The following is a 19615-nucleotide window of genomic DNA, read 5'->3' as shown; positions in this document are numbered from 1 at the left end:
AGAAGGAACACTTCTCCTCTATTTACCCATCAAGTCTTTTCTAAAACTGGGGCCTGATGGCAGGAGGGAAAGGTCAAAATGAAGGAATCTTTAAAACTCATCAGCAGCATGGTGTCTTTTTCATTGTAATCTCTGTCAGCAAAGCAGATTGCCAACCTCTGCAGTTTACCGTGAGCCTGTGAGAATTTATCACATGTTCTGACATTTTTATGATCCATCATGCTGCCTTATTCTGAACACTTTGAAGTTGGTACATAGCTGACTCAGGAAGTCTAACACAGCACGCACTGATATTGTTAAATCCAGAAATTATGATTATGGTAGTATTATCAACACAAGCTTTAAGTGACATTGAATAAAAATACGTTTTTTCCAAGATCTGTTCGAATGGAATCATGCATTCTTTGTCTTTTGTTGAAGTTAGTGTGGCAAGGTATTCTCCTAGATGTGGTGGGAAGGGATACCTAGGCCTTTCCTACCTGTTGATCTAACCCAGGCACTTTAAGCCGCCCACTATGCTCCCTATTACAGGTTGCACTGTACTGGTGGAGTGCAAAACTGCATTAGTAATAACCAGTCCAGTGCAGTTATGAGTTAAACCCAACGGAATGAGGAAAAACTGTGCAGACCAACAGTCGCCTGGCGATATTGCCAGGTAAATTCATGGTATTACCTATTCTGGCGGTTTAATGCATGCATGTTGCACATATTTTTTTCAGCAAATGATGAAAGGGTGCAGGGGCTGTGCTAAAAGTGTATAGGGGCTGTTGTAAGGTGAAGGTGGGGGAGGGTGAAGGAAGGAGTGAGAATGTTGCTGGTCAGGGGAGAGCATATAGTGCTCCCGGGGCCTCATTTATGAAAAGTGACGCATCGCTGCGTGAAAACAGCGATGCGTCACTTTTCACTGTGCACCCCTTACGACATTCCTCTTGCGTCATATTTAATATATGACGCATCATGTCGCAAGGAGTTACAGATACGTCAGTATTTCTGACGTATCTGTAAGCGCAAAAGTGACGCATTGCTGGAGTGTGTCACAAAAGTGACGCAACTCCAGCAATGCGTCCTTTCACATGGGGAAAGTCCCATGTGAAAGGGCTTGCGTCAGTCTTACGCCTGCTGTGAGGCAGGCACAAGATTTTGACACAACAGCGTCCTAAAAGTGACGCAGTGAAATCTCATAGATTTCACTGCGTCACTATTACAAGGCTTTTTGCAGGGGAACGCCCCCTCTGCATACATTATACCTGACGCAGGTATAATGTGGCACAGGGGTTTAAAAAGTGATGCATCTACCTAGATGCGTCACTTTTTAAATATAGCGCAACGAGGCGCATTTTTAACACCGCCGGTGCGTCACAAAAAGTGACGCACCGGCGGCGCAAAACTGACGCAAGGCCTTCATAAATAAGGCCCCCGGTACCTTGTATAATGTTTGGGCTCGGGTCATGGAAGGGATCAAGGCTAAAATGCCGCCTTTTCCCACAGTGATTTTGCCTGCTAGGTTTTCCAGTCAGTAAGAATGTATCCATTGGGTTCATTGTTCTCACTCCCAGTAAATCTGGGTGCAGGACTACTGGACCTCTTTTTATTGTGTAGAACAGAAATCCAAGCTCCCAATCAGGGCCAAGTCTTTATTGGGCAGCTTGCAGGGGGGATGATTAGGAAGAGAGAGCACAACCACATGAGGCATGCGAAGCAAAGGAAAATGAACAAAACCTCCTCTACCAGTAAATGACAATGTCAGTTCAGTTCAGTTCGCACAGCTTTATTCGATCTTTGCTGTGGTCTGGATAAGCCATCAATAACCAATTGATAAAATATAGCTACACAGTACTACTAAGATATACAAAAACAGTCCCATAGAAATGAGGCAACGCAAATGCAAACAATAGGGTCCAGTAAGGCCTTTGGAAAATACAATGCGACCCAGCATTGCCTAAAATTATGGCGCCTCAGCATTGGGAGTATAAATGTTTTCCTATCCTGAGAATAATTTTTGCAAAATAGGACGATATGTAGATCTGTCTGCATGGTATGGTTATTACAAGGGCAGGGAGCAAGATGTGCTAGTCTGTATTTGTTTTGTGGATGTCCCAGAAATAATGGGATCATATTCATTCGGGAACGCAATAAAATAAATCTATGCTGTGCATTATTTAAACGAGATAGGAAATGGAAACCTTCTCCTGGTATTGACGGGATCAGATCAGAAGCAATTGAAGAAGGAAATATACGTTTTTTTTCTTTTGAACATAATTAAATTTTTGGGTATACAAGTCCGTTATCCACTTCTTCGTAACCTTTTTGCATGAGTCGGGGTCCGGAAAACGTTTTCCCAGCCCTAGGGCTTTCAGTTCAGACTCAACATAATTTAACCGCCCAATCCTTTTATAGTGGTCTAATCTAAAGCATTCCCTAATGATGGTTTGGGGCAAGTCCACCGTAGTTCTCTGCCATATTGAGAGCCATAGGAGGACTGGGGGCAACCTTATAGTATCACTCAGATGGGAAAGCCCCAATTCAACATGTAAGATGTAATTTGGGGCTGATTGCGTGGAGATACACACTTTTTAAAGAAGGAGTGTTCCATTTGCTGTAATGACGCAGCATTAACCATCCCCCAGATACCTGCCCCATATGTTGCCGCCGATTTTGTTTTTGCTAGATAAATATTCTTTATTACATTACATCTAGTGGACTTCCTCCCAATTTTTAAGCAAATCTCTTAACAGCATTAAGAATCCTTTGCAAATCCTGGCCTCTTTTTTCCACTAGTTTAGACCACAAAAGGTCTTTATCAAAGAGCAATCCAAGGTATGAAAAGGAGAGTACCACCTTGATTTCGTACCTAATAGCTGGAAGTGGGAATGTTTCTCACCTTTGGTCGCACCTGCTACAATTATAATTGATTTGGATTCATTAACTTTTAGATTGAGGGACGCCATAAAGATGGAATAAGCTGTAACTAGTTTTTGTAAGACTAACCCCAATCTAGCTATCAATACTGAATCATCGGCATACGCCAAGATCGAGGGGGGGGGGGGGTTGCTAAAATTTCGGCACTTCCAGTGAAAGGGCTGACAGGTAGGACTCAACCCCGTTCGTATAGATAGAAAAAAGGAACGGGGAGTGCACACACCCCTGTCTTACTCCCGTTTCGATTTTGAAATGGCAGGTGCACTCCCCCTTGCTTCCATACCTTACACAGGCAGTGGCTTTTGAGTAGAGTTGGCGAATGAATCCAATAATCGGCGGGTCAATGCCCATACCCTCCATCATGGACCACAGCCTAGAGTGTGATACACAGTCAAGGGCTGATGTTAGATCCATGAAGGCCATATATAGCTTCCTGCTTTTAGCCTTTGAGTACTTCCCAATAGTTAGAGAGAGGTTTAGGCATTGATTGACTGTCCCCATTCCTCTGCAGAACCCATATGTCAATATCTTTTAATTTGTACAATAAGAATTTTCATATTTATTTTTTGGTTAAGAAAAAATAAACTTTCCAGAGTGGATACTGAGGACTTTCAGGTGCCTCTGGCTGAAAAGAAGGGATGAGGTGTGTGTGTGGTAAAAGGTCCTTGTGTAATGCAAATCTAAGGGAGAGGCAGACAGCGAAGGAAGAAACAAAACTGTTCGCAGGGGGCCTGCTGCGTAAAGGAAATGTGAATGTGTGCAACTGGTTAATCAGCAAATCTAAAGACAGCAAGGAAGACTGTATGTGGCTTTAATTGATTGAGCCATTTGAAGTTTCATTGTGAAAAAAGGATTATTCTTTTTAAGAGGTATTGTAAGGGTATCAGCTGAGCTCTGGAGTGTGTCTTTTTACTGGAAAAACCTTTGCACTCTGTAATATATGATTACTAAACTAATATCTTTTTAATGCATGTAAGGGCAGATTTACTGTTAATATGAACCTGGTGATAAAAAGGATACAAACTGACACAAACTTTTTATTTGCCTGAATGTACCTTGGAAAAAAAATCTTTCTCCAAACTTTTCCAACTTTGCATGTTTGCCGCACAGTTCTACACAAACACAAAGTAGGAAAAGTGTTAAACTATGTCGAAGCATAGTATTTGGCAGTGTTTGGATACCCTTCCAGTACAGAACCTGTGCTCAACAGCACACACACAATCGTCCAGTATGACGTTAGCATGTGTGCATTGGCTTGTGTCACTTTAAAGTGTGCCAGCACAGGAAGAGAAGAATTTCAGGGTAGATATTGCACTTCACTGTTTTCTCTATTTCCCTCAGCGCAGTGCTACAACTTTGACTTTCTGGGGCTGAAACACTTGTGGAAGCATACCATATTTTGGAATTGCTGTAACTGGTAGGGGCCATTTAGCATTCACCCAGAAACCAACAATTTGCAATCCAATAGGACTCGCGTTTACAAAAGACCTATTGCATTGCAAACGGGGAGTGCGGGCGGGGGGGCGAAAAGGTACCGACAGCAGGAGTGCGGGCGGGGGAGGGGAAAAAATATAGTGCACTCAATATCACGTACCTTACAGTCTAACACTCGAAGTAAAGGGACCAGTAGCCATGGAAGGATACAAATGACGACATGGAATAATAAGGCAGGACTAACAAGCCTCATAATCAATCAGAAGACAGAATTTACGAAAGACAATGACACGAGCCAATTAAAAACATGGGCGAGGAGTAGGCGGAGCTTCCACAGAGCTCCTACTCCATACTAGATAACTGCATGCCTCGCAAACCGCGCAGTGCATGCGCGCTGCCACGATAGACTTGACCTAAAAAGCTACATTTTGAAAGTGCTTCCAGCCTTATTTATTTGTTACATATATTAGATTTTAACTTGAGGTTATGGTTAAGAAAAGGAGCTAAATGGTGCAATTTTAATTATTTTGGATATTATTATAAAAAAACACGTTAGACTTTAGATCTAAATAACTCCTTTAAACAAGCGTTGGCAGTGCCATTGATTCTAGATGTTGTATGTTTGAAATATGTTATCAGGCCTGATTAATACAAATAAGATGTAGCATATGGAGAGAGTAGTAGATGCTTATTTCCTGTTTACGGAAACATTTGTACTGCTGCAGCTGTAACTGTGCTAAAAATCTAGTCAGGTGTATTGAATAGCTTTTAAGTGTACATATGCCAAACAGTAGGTAGTGTTAGTTAGTTTTTGGATGTGAGGGCTGGAAATCAGCAGAGGGTCTAAATGGGAAGGAGTGGACAGGTACAGGGTCTAGTCTTCTCCAAATGGAAGGTGGTCAGAATAGGCTTTAAGAAATGCATGGTAGGTTAAGGGAGAAGGTAACTATTCAAGGAGCAGGGCAGGGTTCACTTGGATGGGTATCACTGCAGTATGTGCGGCAAATGAGCAGGTTCCGTGTATATGAAACATGCAGGGCCCAGAAATGGAAGTGCACAGCCCGTGGGGGAGGGGAGCACAGAGACCATGATGCCACAGAACAGATTCCAATAATGAGCAACATAAGACCCAGGTGAGATTAGGGACTGCCTTTGTGAGGAGCCTGTAAACCATGCATTACCTGTTAAATAGTCACTTGCTCCTAGTACAGGTTCAACGTGGCTGCAGCAATGCTAGCTTCCCTCCCTCACAGCAAGGATGCTGCTGAGCAAGCACCAGTGTATTCTTCCTCATCACAGACCAGGAACAAATGGTGCTGCAGCAGCATCACAAGCTTCCTATGTTCAAGAAACAAATATTGTATGTCTTTTGTAGTGGAACGTTCTCTCTGCCACCAAACCTGCCGATATCAGGCCCACTATGTGGCATCAGCAAGAAAGGAGGGTTTAAAGTTTGGGCAGTGATCCACTGTTCAGGAGCAAGTGGCAGAGGGTGCAATTGAGATGTGATGTGCTTGTGACATGAAGGGACTATACTCGCAAGCTCTGATCTAAGCCAATATTAAAAGGTGGAGGGACAAAGGGCTTAGACTTGGGCATTGCACGATAATGACTCCCTGAACTGATACTGTCTGGATGGGGAGCTGGTGATCAGGAGTGCAAGCAAAGTGATCACTGAGAGAAGACGGGATCATGATGTTGTGGTATGGGTGACTGTTGATTGTGGATGGAGCTACAAAACCTTTCGGTACAGTGACCAAACTCCTTATGGGACAAGATGTCAGCAGACTAAGCAAGGTCTACGCTGGGATGACAGGCAGCAATGGGAAGTAGGGTGGGACACAGAGTCTTGAAAATGGCAATGGCAAATTAGTGGGAGGATGGAAGTGAGTAAAGGAGTAAGAACACAAATAAGAATCCATTACAGCACTGTGTTGTAGTCAATGTGTGGTGGCACCAGTTACACTGCTCAATACTGCACATCAAACTATCAATCAATCAATCAAGAGTATTTGTAAAGCACGCTACTCACCCGCTAGGGTCTCAAGGCGCTATGGGGGGGGGGGCTGCTACTGCTCGAAAAGCCAGGTCTTGAGTTGCTTCCTGAAGGAGAGATGGTCCTGGGTGAGTCGTAGGTGGTTGGGGAGGGAGTTCCAGGTCTTGGCCACCAGGTAGGTGAAGGATCTTCCTCCGGTGGTGGTTCTGCGGATCCGTGGGACGGTGGCGAGGGTGAGGATGGTGGAGCGGAGCTGGTGGGTTGGCGTGTAGAACGTGAGGCAGTTGTTGAGGTATTCGGGGCCCAAGTCATGGAGAGCCTTGTGTGCGTGGGTGAGGAGTCTGAACGTGATCCTTTTGCTGACGGGAAGCCAGTGCAGGTCCCTCAGGTGGGTGGAGATGTGGCTGTGTCGGGGGATGTTTACAACAAAAGGGTAGCACGGAGTCAAAATGAACTAAGTAAAACCCTAAAAGGTGCCTCAGAGAAACAACAAACATGAACTGCTAGTGTATGAAAAAGAAGACAACAATGGGGCCACTCAACTCTTTAGGAGAAAATTCCCATCAGTCACCATCCGATTCCGCCCTTCATCATCTGGGAACTGTCACCCTCAGAGACAAAAGTGAGGTACTCACAGTGGACTGGTCAGTTGTTAAGACCTAATCACACCTGCATAGTACTATAATGAGGGGGAAAAAAACTCAAAGAGAAATTGTATGGTGACTAGAAGCACTGCTAGAACTAGTGAAGTGCAATGTGCAAAAGTGAAATGTGAAATGTTAAATTCGGTAGGGAAGTGAAAAAGAATTATTTATTAAAGAATCACTTCACTCCTAAAATAAAAACATGAGTGCGTAGGTGGTCTAAACAAATAACCACTGATGGACAAAAGAGGTCGACATGTTTCTGCAGATTGACAAGATCAATATAGTATCCAGCTGCTTCTTCAGGACCAAGAACGCTACTGCTTTGAAGACATACAACAACATATATCAAAGGAAGAAAACAGATATCACCTGCAATCCAGTGATTCTATCCTTCTCCTGGCAATTAGGCAGGAGAGAAAATCCCACCTCACCTGGCATACAGCGCCGGTAAAACAGGGCACCGCTCTGTCCGTCGGTACCCCGGGCGTCCCTCTGGGTGTGTCGGGGGATGCGCAAGACGATTCATGCTGAGGCGTTCTGGATGCGCTGGAGTCTTTTCTGTAGTTTAGCGGTGGTCCCAGCGTAGAGGGTGTAATGACCGGATTTTCCGCTTAGATGGAATCCGCCCCTAGGGGCCCCTCCAACCCAGTCAGAACGTAATCACCTCTCTCCTTAGAACGTATTTACAATGGATATGGATACATATATGTATATCTCACACCTAAGGATAGGGAAATAGCAATAAACATGCATAGGTTTTCTATCATATCTTATTCACATCAGCTAGTCTCGCGGCCACTCAGACCCAGACTAATCTACCCTAGGGCAGATATGACACACAATCTGGCGTGTCTACACATGGGCCTGCAGTCCCAATGCTCTCACTTACACTCGGTTCACAATCCGGCAAACCTCCACGTTGGTCTCCCCCCCAACGCTCTCACTTACACTCGGTCCACAGTCCCGCGAACCTCCACGTTGGTCTCCCCCCCAACGCTCTCATTAACGCCGCATATCAACGACGACCACTTTCCTATGAACACCTATGGGAGAAACTTCTCATTTATCTACTTGGGATAAAACTAGGACAATGTGAATTTAGTACGTTTCTTCTAATTGAAATATGTACCTTCTGTTCCCGACATCAAAGGTCCCCTCGCTTCCTATTGGCTTGATCACTCCTTACCTGATCGGGATTTCACATCCGTTCATGCAAACAATGCCAAACACTAAAGATCAGTTACCACGATTGAACAGGAATACAAGGCACATGTCGGTTCACAATAAACCAGGGTATTTATTAACAATAATCACAAACACAATACTATGCAATATATATTCTGCAAAGGAAAGGTAAAGGTTAGAATGATTTAAAGAAAGGGCGGAGATCACCTGGTTAATATGAAGTCGGGGCTCGGCAGTCATCTAGGTTCCCTTCTCGTCTCTGTGTCTTGGCTCGTCTCAAAGTCACACCCCAGCCGTCACAAGTACACGTCTGCACCGCTAGGCTCAAACTCTTCTGCTTCCCTCCAAGTCACTGGAACCTTGCTGGTTATTGGCTACCGTATCTCTCTCTCTCTGTTTTTATGCGCTCCGCGCTATTTCTCCTTCAAACTTTCTCAGAGAGTCTCGGTTGTAAATCTTTCTCGGACTTCAAAGATGGCGACTGTCCGCCGAAGAAAATAATTAATGGCAGAGATGCTAACGGCTAGCTGCCGCCTATGGACTAACTCTCCAACTGTCTAACACCTTCGCTAATATCAAAGCCTGTTCCTTCATGGAAAGTTACGGCCAGTAACCTGCCGCCCACCAAATTCTTGTACCTCCCCGTACCAAGGACACGTTCCCAGCCGGCCGGCCTGAAGTTGTGTCTTCGGAGTGGAGAAAAATACATTCCTTCGATAAGGGCCAGCCTGGGCCGGTTCTCTCCAAGCGAACAACATCTTGAAACTAAAACATTACACTTAACCTAGAAAGCCTCTCAAGCTACCAGGCAGAGGGCAAGATGGAGTCTGTCCCGTTTAAGGCCTACAGGGCCCAGAATACGCATAACTCCATGGAAAATATCCTAACACACTGGCAAAAGGGTGGATCATGACTGATACTTATATATCTACTCCCTAGCTTAAATTCGTAAGTCCTACTCTAAGGAAAGGGGTACGAAAATACCCTACCATGTCTCCCAGAGAGGTTCTACTTATAGTCCTAATCCCTACACTATAAGACTGATAGACTGGAGTCACTCTCCATCATTCTCCCTCCAAAAAGGGCCAGAAAAAGTTCGTCATTACATTACACCCCTTGACTCCAGTCTATTAGGTGTATTCTATATAGAGCTAACATCAGTGGAGGAATAATAAGAAACAAAATTAACTGATTTATATCTCTTGCCAGTTCTACAAAACTGTAGTAGGGAAGGAATGCACTGAATAAAGCAGCAGATAGCTATTAAAATACAAATGGAAACAATAATCCCCCCTAAAATCTGTCGTAAAGAATGCAAGTCAGGTAACCAATTAAAGAGCCAGTCGAACCAGCCCTGATCAATATGCTGTCTAATTTCTGCAGTCAAATCGCGGAGTTTGTCAATATGGGCTTGGATTGATTTAGAGTGATCGGACAAATTAAAACAGCATAGTCCTTCAAAATCAGAACACTCATGTCCATGTTTTAACAAAAGGTAGTCAATCGCTGCACGGTTCTGTAAAATAGCTCGATGTTCACCCTGGGCATCTAATAATAAGTCAGATAATACAGTAGAAGTTTGGTTAATGGATTTAACCATCCAGCAGGCCATTTTGCCAATTGTTTTCGAATTATAGACGGCCAATGCTGGAACACCAATAATAGAAAAAGCTAAACCAAGATATTCTGATTTAGAATACAGGTGGACAGAGGAATCACAATCTTCATGTAATGACAGAGTCTCGCACTATACGGGAATGAGAACTAGGATGTGAGGAAAACATCAGCAAACTTAATCTAGTGATAGCACAGGGACCTCCAGAAATATTTGCAGGAATATAGGGCCAGGAGGAGTTCCCACAAGAGAACAGCCACCCGGAGGGCAATAACATAGAACGGTAATAACTAGGGGCAACTAATAAACGTTTACATGTCATATTATTTTTTACGGAAACACATGAATTCGGAAGTCTCTTTAAACACAACAATCGTTGATGAGCTGAAAAAGAAGTGGCAGCCTGAAGTTTCAATTTAAGACATTCGGTAATTGCTTTAGTATCACATGTTAAAATAAAACAGAGGTCACCTTGCGTAATATTATAAGTGGTAATCTGGGAATGAATAGGGAGGTCAGAATCTGGAATAGTAGTACATAAAGGACAAAATTCATGAGCTGCGAAATCGCCCAGAATAATATTGGGTCGGGCACTTGAAATATTAAAAATATGTCGCAAAGTTTCAGTAGATGCTGGGACAGCAACCAAACAGGTCGCTAAAATGTCAGTCACAGACCTCATGGGGGTGAGGCAAAAATGTGGAGAGTTAGTAACTCTCTTTGCGAGTGTTATCCAAAAATTAGCTGAGGAATCCCACGCAGCAAAGGAACGCGGAACTCGGGTTCTCCAATCAACCAAAGTCGGCGGGTCCTCTCCTCTCCCGGCGTAGCAGACCAAAAGGAGTCCAACGCCGGCACATCCTGCAGCAGCAGTCCAGAGAATGATCTGAAAGAATACAAACACAGGCCTTAATCATTCTCGTAAGTAACATTTGTCAGCTGGGACAGCTTCCCAGCTATCTTCCCCTGGCTTCATCACCAAAATGGTGTTGTCATGACCGGTTGCAATAACCTCAGCCTGTTCAGGGGGATGTTTAGGCGATTGCACCCATATCTTAGCTCCGGGGTTATCAGAGGAGCCAAAGCCCTTTTGGCCACGTGTCGTTAGCAACGTTGGGGCAGTGCCTTTCTTAATCTCACCACTGAAGACAGGCATAATCAACAATTGAGCAACACGGTCAGACTTTTTGAATGACAAATCAACCTCACTGCTATTAAGCAGAAGGACCTTAATCTCTCCCTGATAGTCGCTGTCAATCACTCCTCCAAGAACTTGAACACCTTTTAAGGCAAGGCCCGATCTAGGGGCAATCAGTCCAAAACTACCGGCAGGTATACAGACACCAACGCCAGTCTCAACAATGATTCGGTCTCTGCCTTTTAGGACAATGTCATCCATAGCATGCAGGTCCAAGCCTGCAGAACCTGGGGTCGCTCTGCATGGAGCCAAAGCTCTGGGGGTAATTTCCCAATACATAACAGATTGGACAAGGGTATTCGGTTTTGCATCAACAGCTGGAGGAAACAAACGCATTAAAGGAGATTCAGCATGCAACAAAGGACGATTATTCAGAATCAATAATGCTTGCATTAAAACATCCCTCCAGTGTTTGTAATGTTCGTCCGTTAACTTTCGCAACTGATCTTTTAGCAAACCATTCATTCTCTCAATCAATCCCGCAGCCTGTGGATAGTATGGAATGTGAAACACCCATTCAATGTTATTTTCCACACAGAATTCCTGCACCAATCTTCCACGGAAATGGGATGCATTATCAGATTGAATTTGAAATGGAACACCATAATATAAAATGAGTAGTTCCAGGGTTTTAATGGTATTAATTTGGGTAGCATTTTTACACGGGAAAGCGACCAAAAGGCCACTATAGGTATCAACAGCGGTACAAATGTATTGACAATTTCTGCTCATAGGGAGCGGGCCAATATAATCAATTTGCCAAATTTGAGCGGGCAACTTTTCTCGATGTAAATGGCCTTGAACAATGTGAGGCACTTCTTTCTTTCTAGAATGCTGGCAAACGGGACAATGCAGAATGACATCTTTGATCAAATGTAAAGGAATATGAATCCCTCGGTCAATAGCCCACCTGCTAGTGGCTCTCTCTCCAAAATGTCCCGCTTTCTGGTGGGCCCATTTCGCCAGTCCCGCCAAATCAGAATCTTGCATGTCCACCACTGCCTCAGAAATTTTAGACTTTTCATCTGCAATATTATGAAAGAACTTGTCAAGGGAATCTATCAGGGTATGAGCATCTACGTGAAAGATTGTCACAGTACTCTGTGGGAGCAAATCCCAAATTTCTTGCCATAATTCTTTTCCCCACAGTTCTTTTGAATGCAATTCCGAATTATGAGAATGCCATGGTGGTAACCATACCGCCAGTCCATTAGCAGTGGACCAGGAATCAGTGAAAATATGACATGTGCCAGGTAACTCCTGTTTCAAAACTTCGTAAACTGCATACAATTCAGCATATTGACTACTCTTTCCATCACCAGTGGTACTCAATAATTTCTGCGTAATCGGATTGTACGACACTGCTTTCCAATGTCGTTTCTCACCAATGAAACTCGCTGAACCATCCGTAAACCACACGTGTTTTCTATCCTCCGCGGACAGATCATCAAATGATTTACCCCACTTGACAGGAAATTCCTGTACTACAGGTACAGAACAATCACTTTCAGTCTCGTTCGATGGCGCCTGCGCCACTCGCTCATGCAACACTGCCACACCTTTCGGACCCACACGTGCTCTGTCCTGAATGTACCATTTCCATTTAACCACACTCGCCTCTTGAGCATGTCCAATCCGATGGGATTTTGGCGAACTCAAAACCCACTGCATTATAGGAATTTCAGGTCTCAAAATCACAGCATGACCTAAAGTCAATTGCTCGGTATCCACCAGAGCCCAGTAACATGCAAGCAACTGTTTTTCAAAGGGTGTATAACGCTCACCAGCTTCAGGTAACTTTTTGGTCCAAAAACCTAATGGTACTTTTTGTCTGCCCTGCTTTTGCCATAAACTCCAATTGGCATACGGACCTTCCACGGACACATTCAAATCGACATCACCGTCGCTCACCGGCCACAAATCCAAGGTGTACTGAATCGCTTCTTTCGCCAAATTAAATGCACTCTGTTGTGGTTCTCCCCATTCAAACGCATTCTTTTTCCGAGTGACTTGATATAATGGAGCCAAAATCTGACTTAAATGAGGAATATGTTGACGCCAAAAGCCAAACAAGCCAATGAAACTCTGAGCCTCTTTTCTATTCCTTGGAACTGCAAAATCTAAAATCTTTCGCTTCACTTGTGGGATCACTTCTCTGTGACCTTCATGCCAATTAATACCTAAAAATTTTACATTTTGGGATGGACCTTGCAATTTATCAGGATTGATTTCCCAACCTTTTGCTCGTAAACAATCAAGGATCTGATCTAAATGAGACTGTACCTGATCTTGCGTCTCACCTTGAATCAAAATGTCATCTATATAATGGCACACCTGTATTTGTGGATTCGCGGGCACCTCAGACAAATGCTCAGCCACCAGCCGGTGACAGATCGTGGGACTATGTACATAACCTTGAGGAAGACTCCGGAACGTCATTTGACGTCCATTCCAGGTAAAACTGAATTGTTCCTGACACTCGGGGGCAATGGGAATTGAAAAGAAAGCATTAGCAATATCAATGGACGCATACCATGTACCTGGATGCTTCTGGATTCTCTGGATCAAAGTGACAATGTCTGGTACTGCAACAGCTAAAGGAGGTGTATATTTGTTCAACTCTCGATAATCAACAGTAATGCGCCAAGAATTATCACTCTTGCGCACGGGCCAAACTGGATTATTCCAAGCAGAAGTAACCGGAGTTATAACTCCTGCATCAACCAAATCCTGAATTGTGGCACTGATCTCTTCATGACCACCTGGGATACGATATTGTTTCTGAGAAACCACTTTTGTAGCTTGGGGAATTTTAATGGGGGGCATCCGTAAACGACCAACCCGTACGGGTCTGGACGAAATGTAATGCTTAGTCCCAAATTGGTAACAGCCATCATCCAAATGCAAAGTCATTCCTTTCAAAATGTCAATTCCAATTATATACTCCAAAAGTGGTACGACTAACACAGAATATTCTCTACGGGGAATCCTACCAATTTTCATCTCAAGTGTAGTTTGCACTGCGGGGGTCTCTTTTCCACCTAAACCAGTAATTGTGAAGAATTGTCCTTTAAATTTCTTTGCTTTACCATGAATTAAAGTGGCCTCCGCTCCTGTATCTACTAATGCTCGGGCCCTTTGGATATTACGATGTTTCCAAAAAATCTCAATATCTACATAGGGTCTGTTGTCTCTGTGAGCCCACCTGTGTACTGGAGCTTGACCTACTTCCTAGTCATTTTTACTGCGTTCCGCTAGCCAGGACAAATCAGGATAAATGCTCTCATGTTTCTTAGGTATCAGAATGTCCTGTTCATATCCATCTCCATTACGAAATGGATTTTTGTCATTTACATCGTACTGTGAATTACGATCAGCAAGCCTGTGACGATCCTCCCTTCTCCTCAGCTCAGGGGAATAATCTCTCTCCTCTCTATATCGGTTGGAAACACGATCATCTCTCCCCCTTTCTTTTTCCCCCTCTCTCTCTCTCTCTCTCTCTCTCTCACGATGAGGGGACACATCACGATCAAAACGCCGGTCACCACGGCGATCAGAATCCACGCGACGCCTCTCATCACCACTGTCATCAGAACCACGACCACAATCATTCTTTCGAACACGACGGGCACCCTCCTTCCGATCCAAACCACGCTTACGGAAAATGTCCCACAAGCGATTATTAGGCTCACCGTCGATATCTTCCCTTTTCACACCATCAGCCAAAAGAGCCAGAAACATATCACGTCTAGAGAACTTATAATCTCCAGCAGTACGACCCTCAGGTCGAGATGGTCTCTCAGGTTTAAACCATTCACCCAACTCACCAAGCTGACGAACAGATTCAAGCACCGCAGACAAAGGATTGCCAGTCTGATTAATCAACAAAGTCATCATAACCTGCTTGTAAGCAACAGGGGACGAACGGATAATGCGATTGCGCACAGATGATGTCAAAAGACCGTCCAACAGTCTGTCAGAAGTACTGAGAAAAATAGCAGTTTTCATCACTTCCTCCTTCAAACGTTGCGACGCATCACGCAAAGTGTACCACGGCTTGTCATTGACAGGCCAATCAGATTCAGTAGGATATTTATGGTTACAGCCATCAGACGCAAGCTGGAGCAAAGTAATCTGACCAGCACCATTATAGTTCCGAAAATGATCTTGAATGGTAGAGTCGGAACTCAAAGAGCAAAATCGTAAACAATCAACAGCATCGAGCATAATACCGGCAGCGCCCAGTTCATAAAGGCGTACCATCCACGTAAGCAAAGCCTCACCAGGCCGTTGACGAAATCGTTGTAAAATATCACTCACCTCCTGTTGAGTAAAGTCTTCAATACTATCCAGGGCAACACCACCCGGATTACCAGGAGCTTGTTGTAACTTGCGACGAAACACAGGATGAGCAGAAACCTCCGGCAGAGCTCCCGAAGAAGCTCCGTCCTTAGATTTAGAAGAACAATCAGGGTAAAACACGTCATCGGAACGGGAAGAACGACCACGGTCGCTAGACACGACATTTTTGTCACAAGAAGCAGATTTACAGTCACGTCCGGAGCGAGAAGACTCGCGTTTGTCACCCTCCTCAACTGAGGAGTCAGAAGCATTAGAATCCCAGATATTACCATCCCACTCGTCAGGGTTCCAATCCAGTCCGGCTTTCGCCACGACCATGCGCACTTTCCGTGTAGACACACGACCACGACGGTGTTTGTATTTATATCGCGCAATGCGAACTGCAGCCCGTTCGGCTATAGTTTGATAAGTCTCAAGTTTGTCGGCAAGCAACTTATTTTGACACCGCAACAAAGTATGCGCATTCTGCAATTCAACAACCTGTCCTTCCATATCCTTGCTTAGCTTTCGCAACTGAACAAACCTCTCATGAAGGATCCGATATGCATGAAGCACAATCCAACCTCTGCGTCCCAAAATAGGAAGCTCATCACCCTTCACTACTGGAGCTTTCTGCAAGCAAGAAACCACATCAGCAGGCTCCGCCTGCTCCAAACAAGAAATCCAATTCTCACTCAAACCAGTAGAATCGGCCCACTCACGGGCCAAAGCCTCGTAAGGCGTAGACTCCCAGCCGGGAATCTGAATAGGCAGTTTGAACACAGAGCAAGATTTTTTCGAAAACATGTCGATACACAAAAAATATATACACAATTATAAACAAAAATTTATACGTACGAGCCGAGCGCAAACCAACAAGATTAAAACAATACAGCGCACACAGGCTTCGTAAACAGTTCGTGACGCCAGATGTAATGACCGGATTTTCCGCTTAGATGGAATCCGCCCCTAGGGGCCCCTCCAACCCAGTCAGAACGTAATCACCTCTCTCCTTAGAACGTATTTACAATGGATATGGATACATATATGTATATCTCACACCTAAGGATAGGGAAATAGCAATAAACATGCATAGGTTTTCTATCATATCTTATTCACATCAGCTAGTCTCGCGGCCACTCAGACCCAGACTAATCTACCCTAGGGCAGATATGACACACAATCTGGCATGTCTACACATGGGCCTGCAGTCCCAATGCTCTCACTTACACTCGGTTCACAATCCGGCGAACCTCCACATTGGTCTCCCCCCCAACGCTCTCATTAACGCCGCATATCAACGACGACCACTTTCCTATGAACACCTATGGGAGAAACTTCTCATTTATCTACTTGGGATAAAACTAGGACAATGTGAATTTAGTACGTTTCTTCTAATTGAAATATGTACCTTCTGTTCCCGACATCAAAGGTCCCCTCGCTTCCTATTGGCTTGATCACTCCTTACCTGATCGGGATTTCACATCCGTTCATGCAAACAATGCCAAACACTAAAGATCAGTTACCACGATTGAACAGGAATACAAGGCACATGTCGGTTCACAATAAACCAGGGTATTTATTAACAATAATCACAAACACAATACTATGCAATATATATTCTGCAAAGGAAAGGTAAAGGTTAGAATGATTTAAAGAAAGGGCGGAGATCACCTGGTTAATATGAAGTCGGGGCTCGGCAGTCATCTAGGTTCCCTTCTCGTCTCTGTGTCTTGGCTCGTCTCAAAGTCACACCCCAGCCGTCACAAGTACACGTCTGCACCGCTAGGCTCAAACTCTTCTGCTTCCCTCCAAGTCACTGGAACCTTGCTGGTTATTGGCTACCGTATCTCTCTCTCTCTGTTTCTATGCGCTCCGCGCTATTTCTCCTTCAAACTTTCTCAGAGAGTCTCGGTTGTAAATCTTTCTCGGACTTCAAAGATGGCGACTGTCCGCCGAAGAAAATAATTAATGGCAGAGATGCTAACGGCTAGCTGCCGCCTATGGACTAACTCTCCAACTGTCTAACACCTTCGCTAATATCAAAGCCTGTTCCTTCATGGAAAGTTACGGCCAGTAACCTGCCGCCCACCAAATTCTTGTACCTCCCCGTACCAAGGGCACGTTCCCAGCCGGCCGGCCTGAAGTTGTGTCTTCGGAGTGGAGAAAAATACATTCCTTCGATAAGGGCCAGCCTGAGCCGGTTCTCTCCAAGCGAACAACACCTTGAAACTAAAACATTACACTTAACCTAGAAAGCCTCTCAAGCTACCAGGCAGAGGGCAAGATGGAGTCTGTCCCGTTTAAGGCCTACAGGGCCCAGAATACGCATAACTCCATGGAAAATATCCTAACACACTGGCAAAAGGGTGGATCATGACTGATACTTATATATCTACTCCCTAGCTTAAATTCGTAAGCCCTACTCTAAGGAAAGGGGTACGAAAATACCCTACCATGTCTCCCAGAGAGGTTCTACTTATAGTCCTAATCCCTACACTATAAGACTGATAGACTGGAGTCACTCTCCATCATTCTCCCTCCAAAAAGGGCTGGAAAAAGTCTGTCATTACAGAGGGCATTCCCGTTGTCCAGACAGCTGGTGACGAGGGCCTGGGTGACCGTTTTCCTGGTTCCAGTGGGGATCCAGAGGAAGATCTTATGGAGCATGCGGAGTGTGTTGAGGCAGGAGGAGGTAACGGCGTTAACTTGCCTGGCCATCGTGAGGGAGGAGTCAAGGATGAAGCCCAGGTTGCGTGCATGGTCCGTGAGCTTGGGTGGGGGGCCCAGAGCAGGGGGCCACCAGGAGTCGTCCCAGGCGGAGATGGATGGGCCGCTGATGAGGACTTCCGTCTTGTCTGAGTTCAGTTTCAGGCGGCTGAGCTTCATCCAGTCTGCACTGTCTTTCATTCCGTCCTGGAACATGGCTCTGGCGGAGGTGGGGTCGTTGGTGAGGGAGAGGATCAGTTGGGAATCGTCGGCATAGGAGATTATGTTGTGCTTGCGTGCGATGGCTGCGAGGGACTCATGTAGATGTTGAAGAGGGTGGGGCTGAGCGAGGAGACTTGAGGTACGCCGCAGATGATCTTGGTGGCTTCTGCGAGGAAGGGCGGAAGACGGACTCTTTGGGTACTGTCAGAGAGGAAGGAGGTGATCCATTCCAGGGCCTTTCCTTGGATCCCAGCGTGGCGGAGGCAGGTTGTCAGGGTGCGGTGGCAGACCGTGTCTAACGCACCCGAAAAGTCAAGTAGGATGAGGGCGGTGGTTTCTCCGTTGTCCAGCAGTGTCCGGATGTCGTCGGTGGCCGCGATGAGGGCGGTCTCGGTGCTGTGGTTCGCTCGGAATCCAACTGCGATGGGTCGAGGGAGCCGTTCGTCTCCAGGAAGGCTGTCAGCTGTTTATTGACGGTTTTCTCTATGACTTTTGCAGGGAAGGGGAGGAGTGAGATGGGGCGGAAGTTCTTGAGGTCTGAGGGGTCTGCGGTGGGTTTCTTCAGGAGGGCGCTGATCTCTGCGTGGGAAGGTGGCGGATATGAAGGAGTTGTTGATGATGTCCCGAAGTATGGGTGCGATGATGGAGTCGGCTTTGTTGAAGATGTGGTGTGGGCAGGGATCGGCTGGGGAGCCCGAGTGGATGGTGTTCATCGTGTGGGTGGTATCTTCCGTGCTGACCTGAGTCCAGACGCACATGGTGGTAGTGGGGGGTGTAGGTTCGGTGGTGGGGTACGTGTTCTGAGCGTCGAAGCTGTTGTGTATGTCGACGATCTTACGGTGAAAAAAGGTTGCCCAGAGAGTTGCAGAGGTCTTGAGAAGGCGTGATGTAGTTGTCGCTGGCTTTGGGGTTGGGGAGCTCTTTCACGACATTGAAGAGTTCCTTGCTGTTGTGGGTGTTGTTGTCCAGTCGTTCTCTGAAGGATGACCTTTTGGTGGTGCGGATCAGCTGGTGGTGTTTGCGGGTGGCGTTCTTGAGGGCTGTCATGTTATCCGTTGACTGGTTGTGGCGCCAGGCTTTCACGAGGTCACGGCAGGATTTCTTGGAGTCTTTGAGATCGTTGGTGAACCACGCAGCTTTCTTGCTGTTAAGGTTGCTGGGAGGGTTTTTCAGTGGAGCAAGGGTGTCGGTGCAGTCGGTGATCCACTGTGTGAGGTTGCAGGCTCCTTCGTTGGGGTCCGTGGTGTTGGTGGGAGGGTTTAGACGCAAGGAGGTGGTGAGTTGGTCGGTGGTGATCTTGCTCTAGCATCTTCGGGGGGTTTGTTGAGGGCGGTGGTGGGTTGTTCTTT

This window comes from Lissotriton vulgaris, chromosome 3_1 (genome assembly GCF_964263255.1).
Source record: "Lissotriton vulgaris chromosome 3_1, aLisVul1.2, whole genome shotgun sequence".
NCBI lineage: Eukaryota > Metazoa > Chordata > Amphibia > Caudata > Salamandridae > Lissotriton > Lissotriton vulgaris.
The sequence above is the reverse complement of the archived record's forward strand: the minus strand, read 5'-3'. Positions refer to the sequence as shown.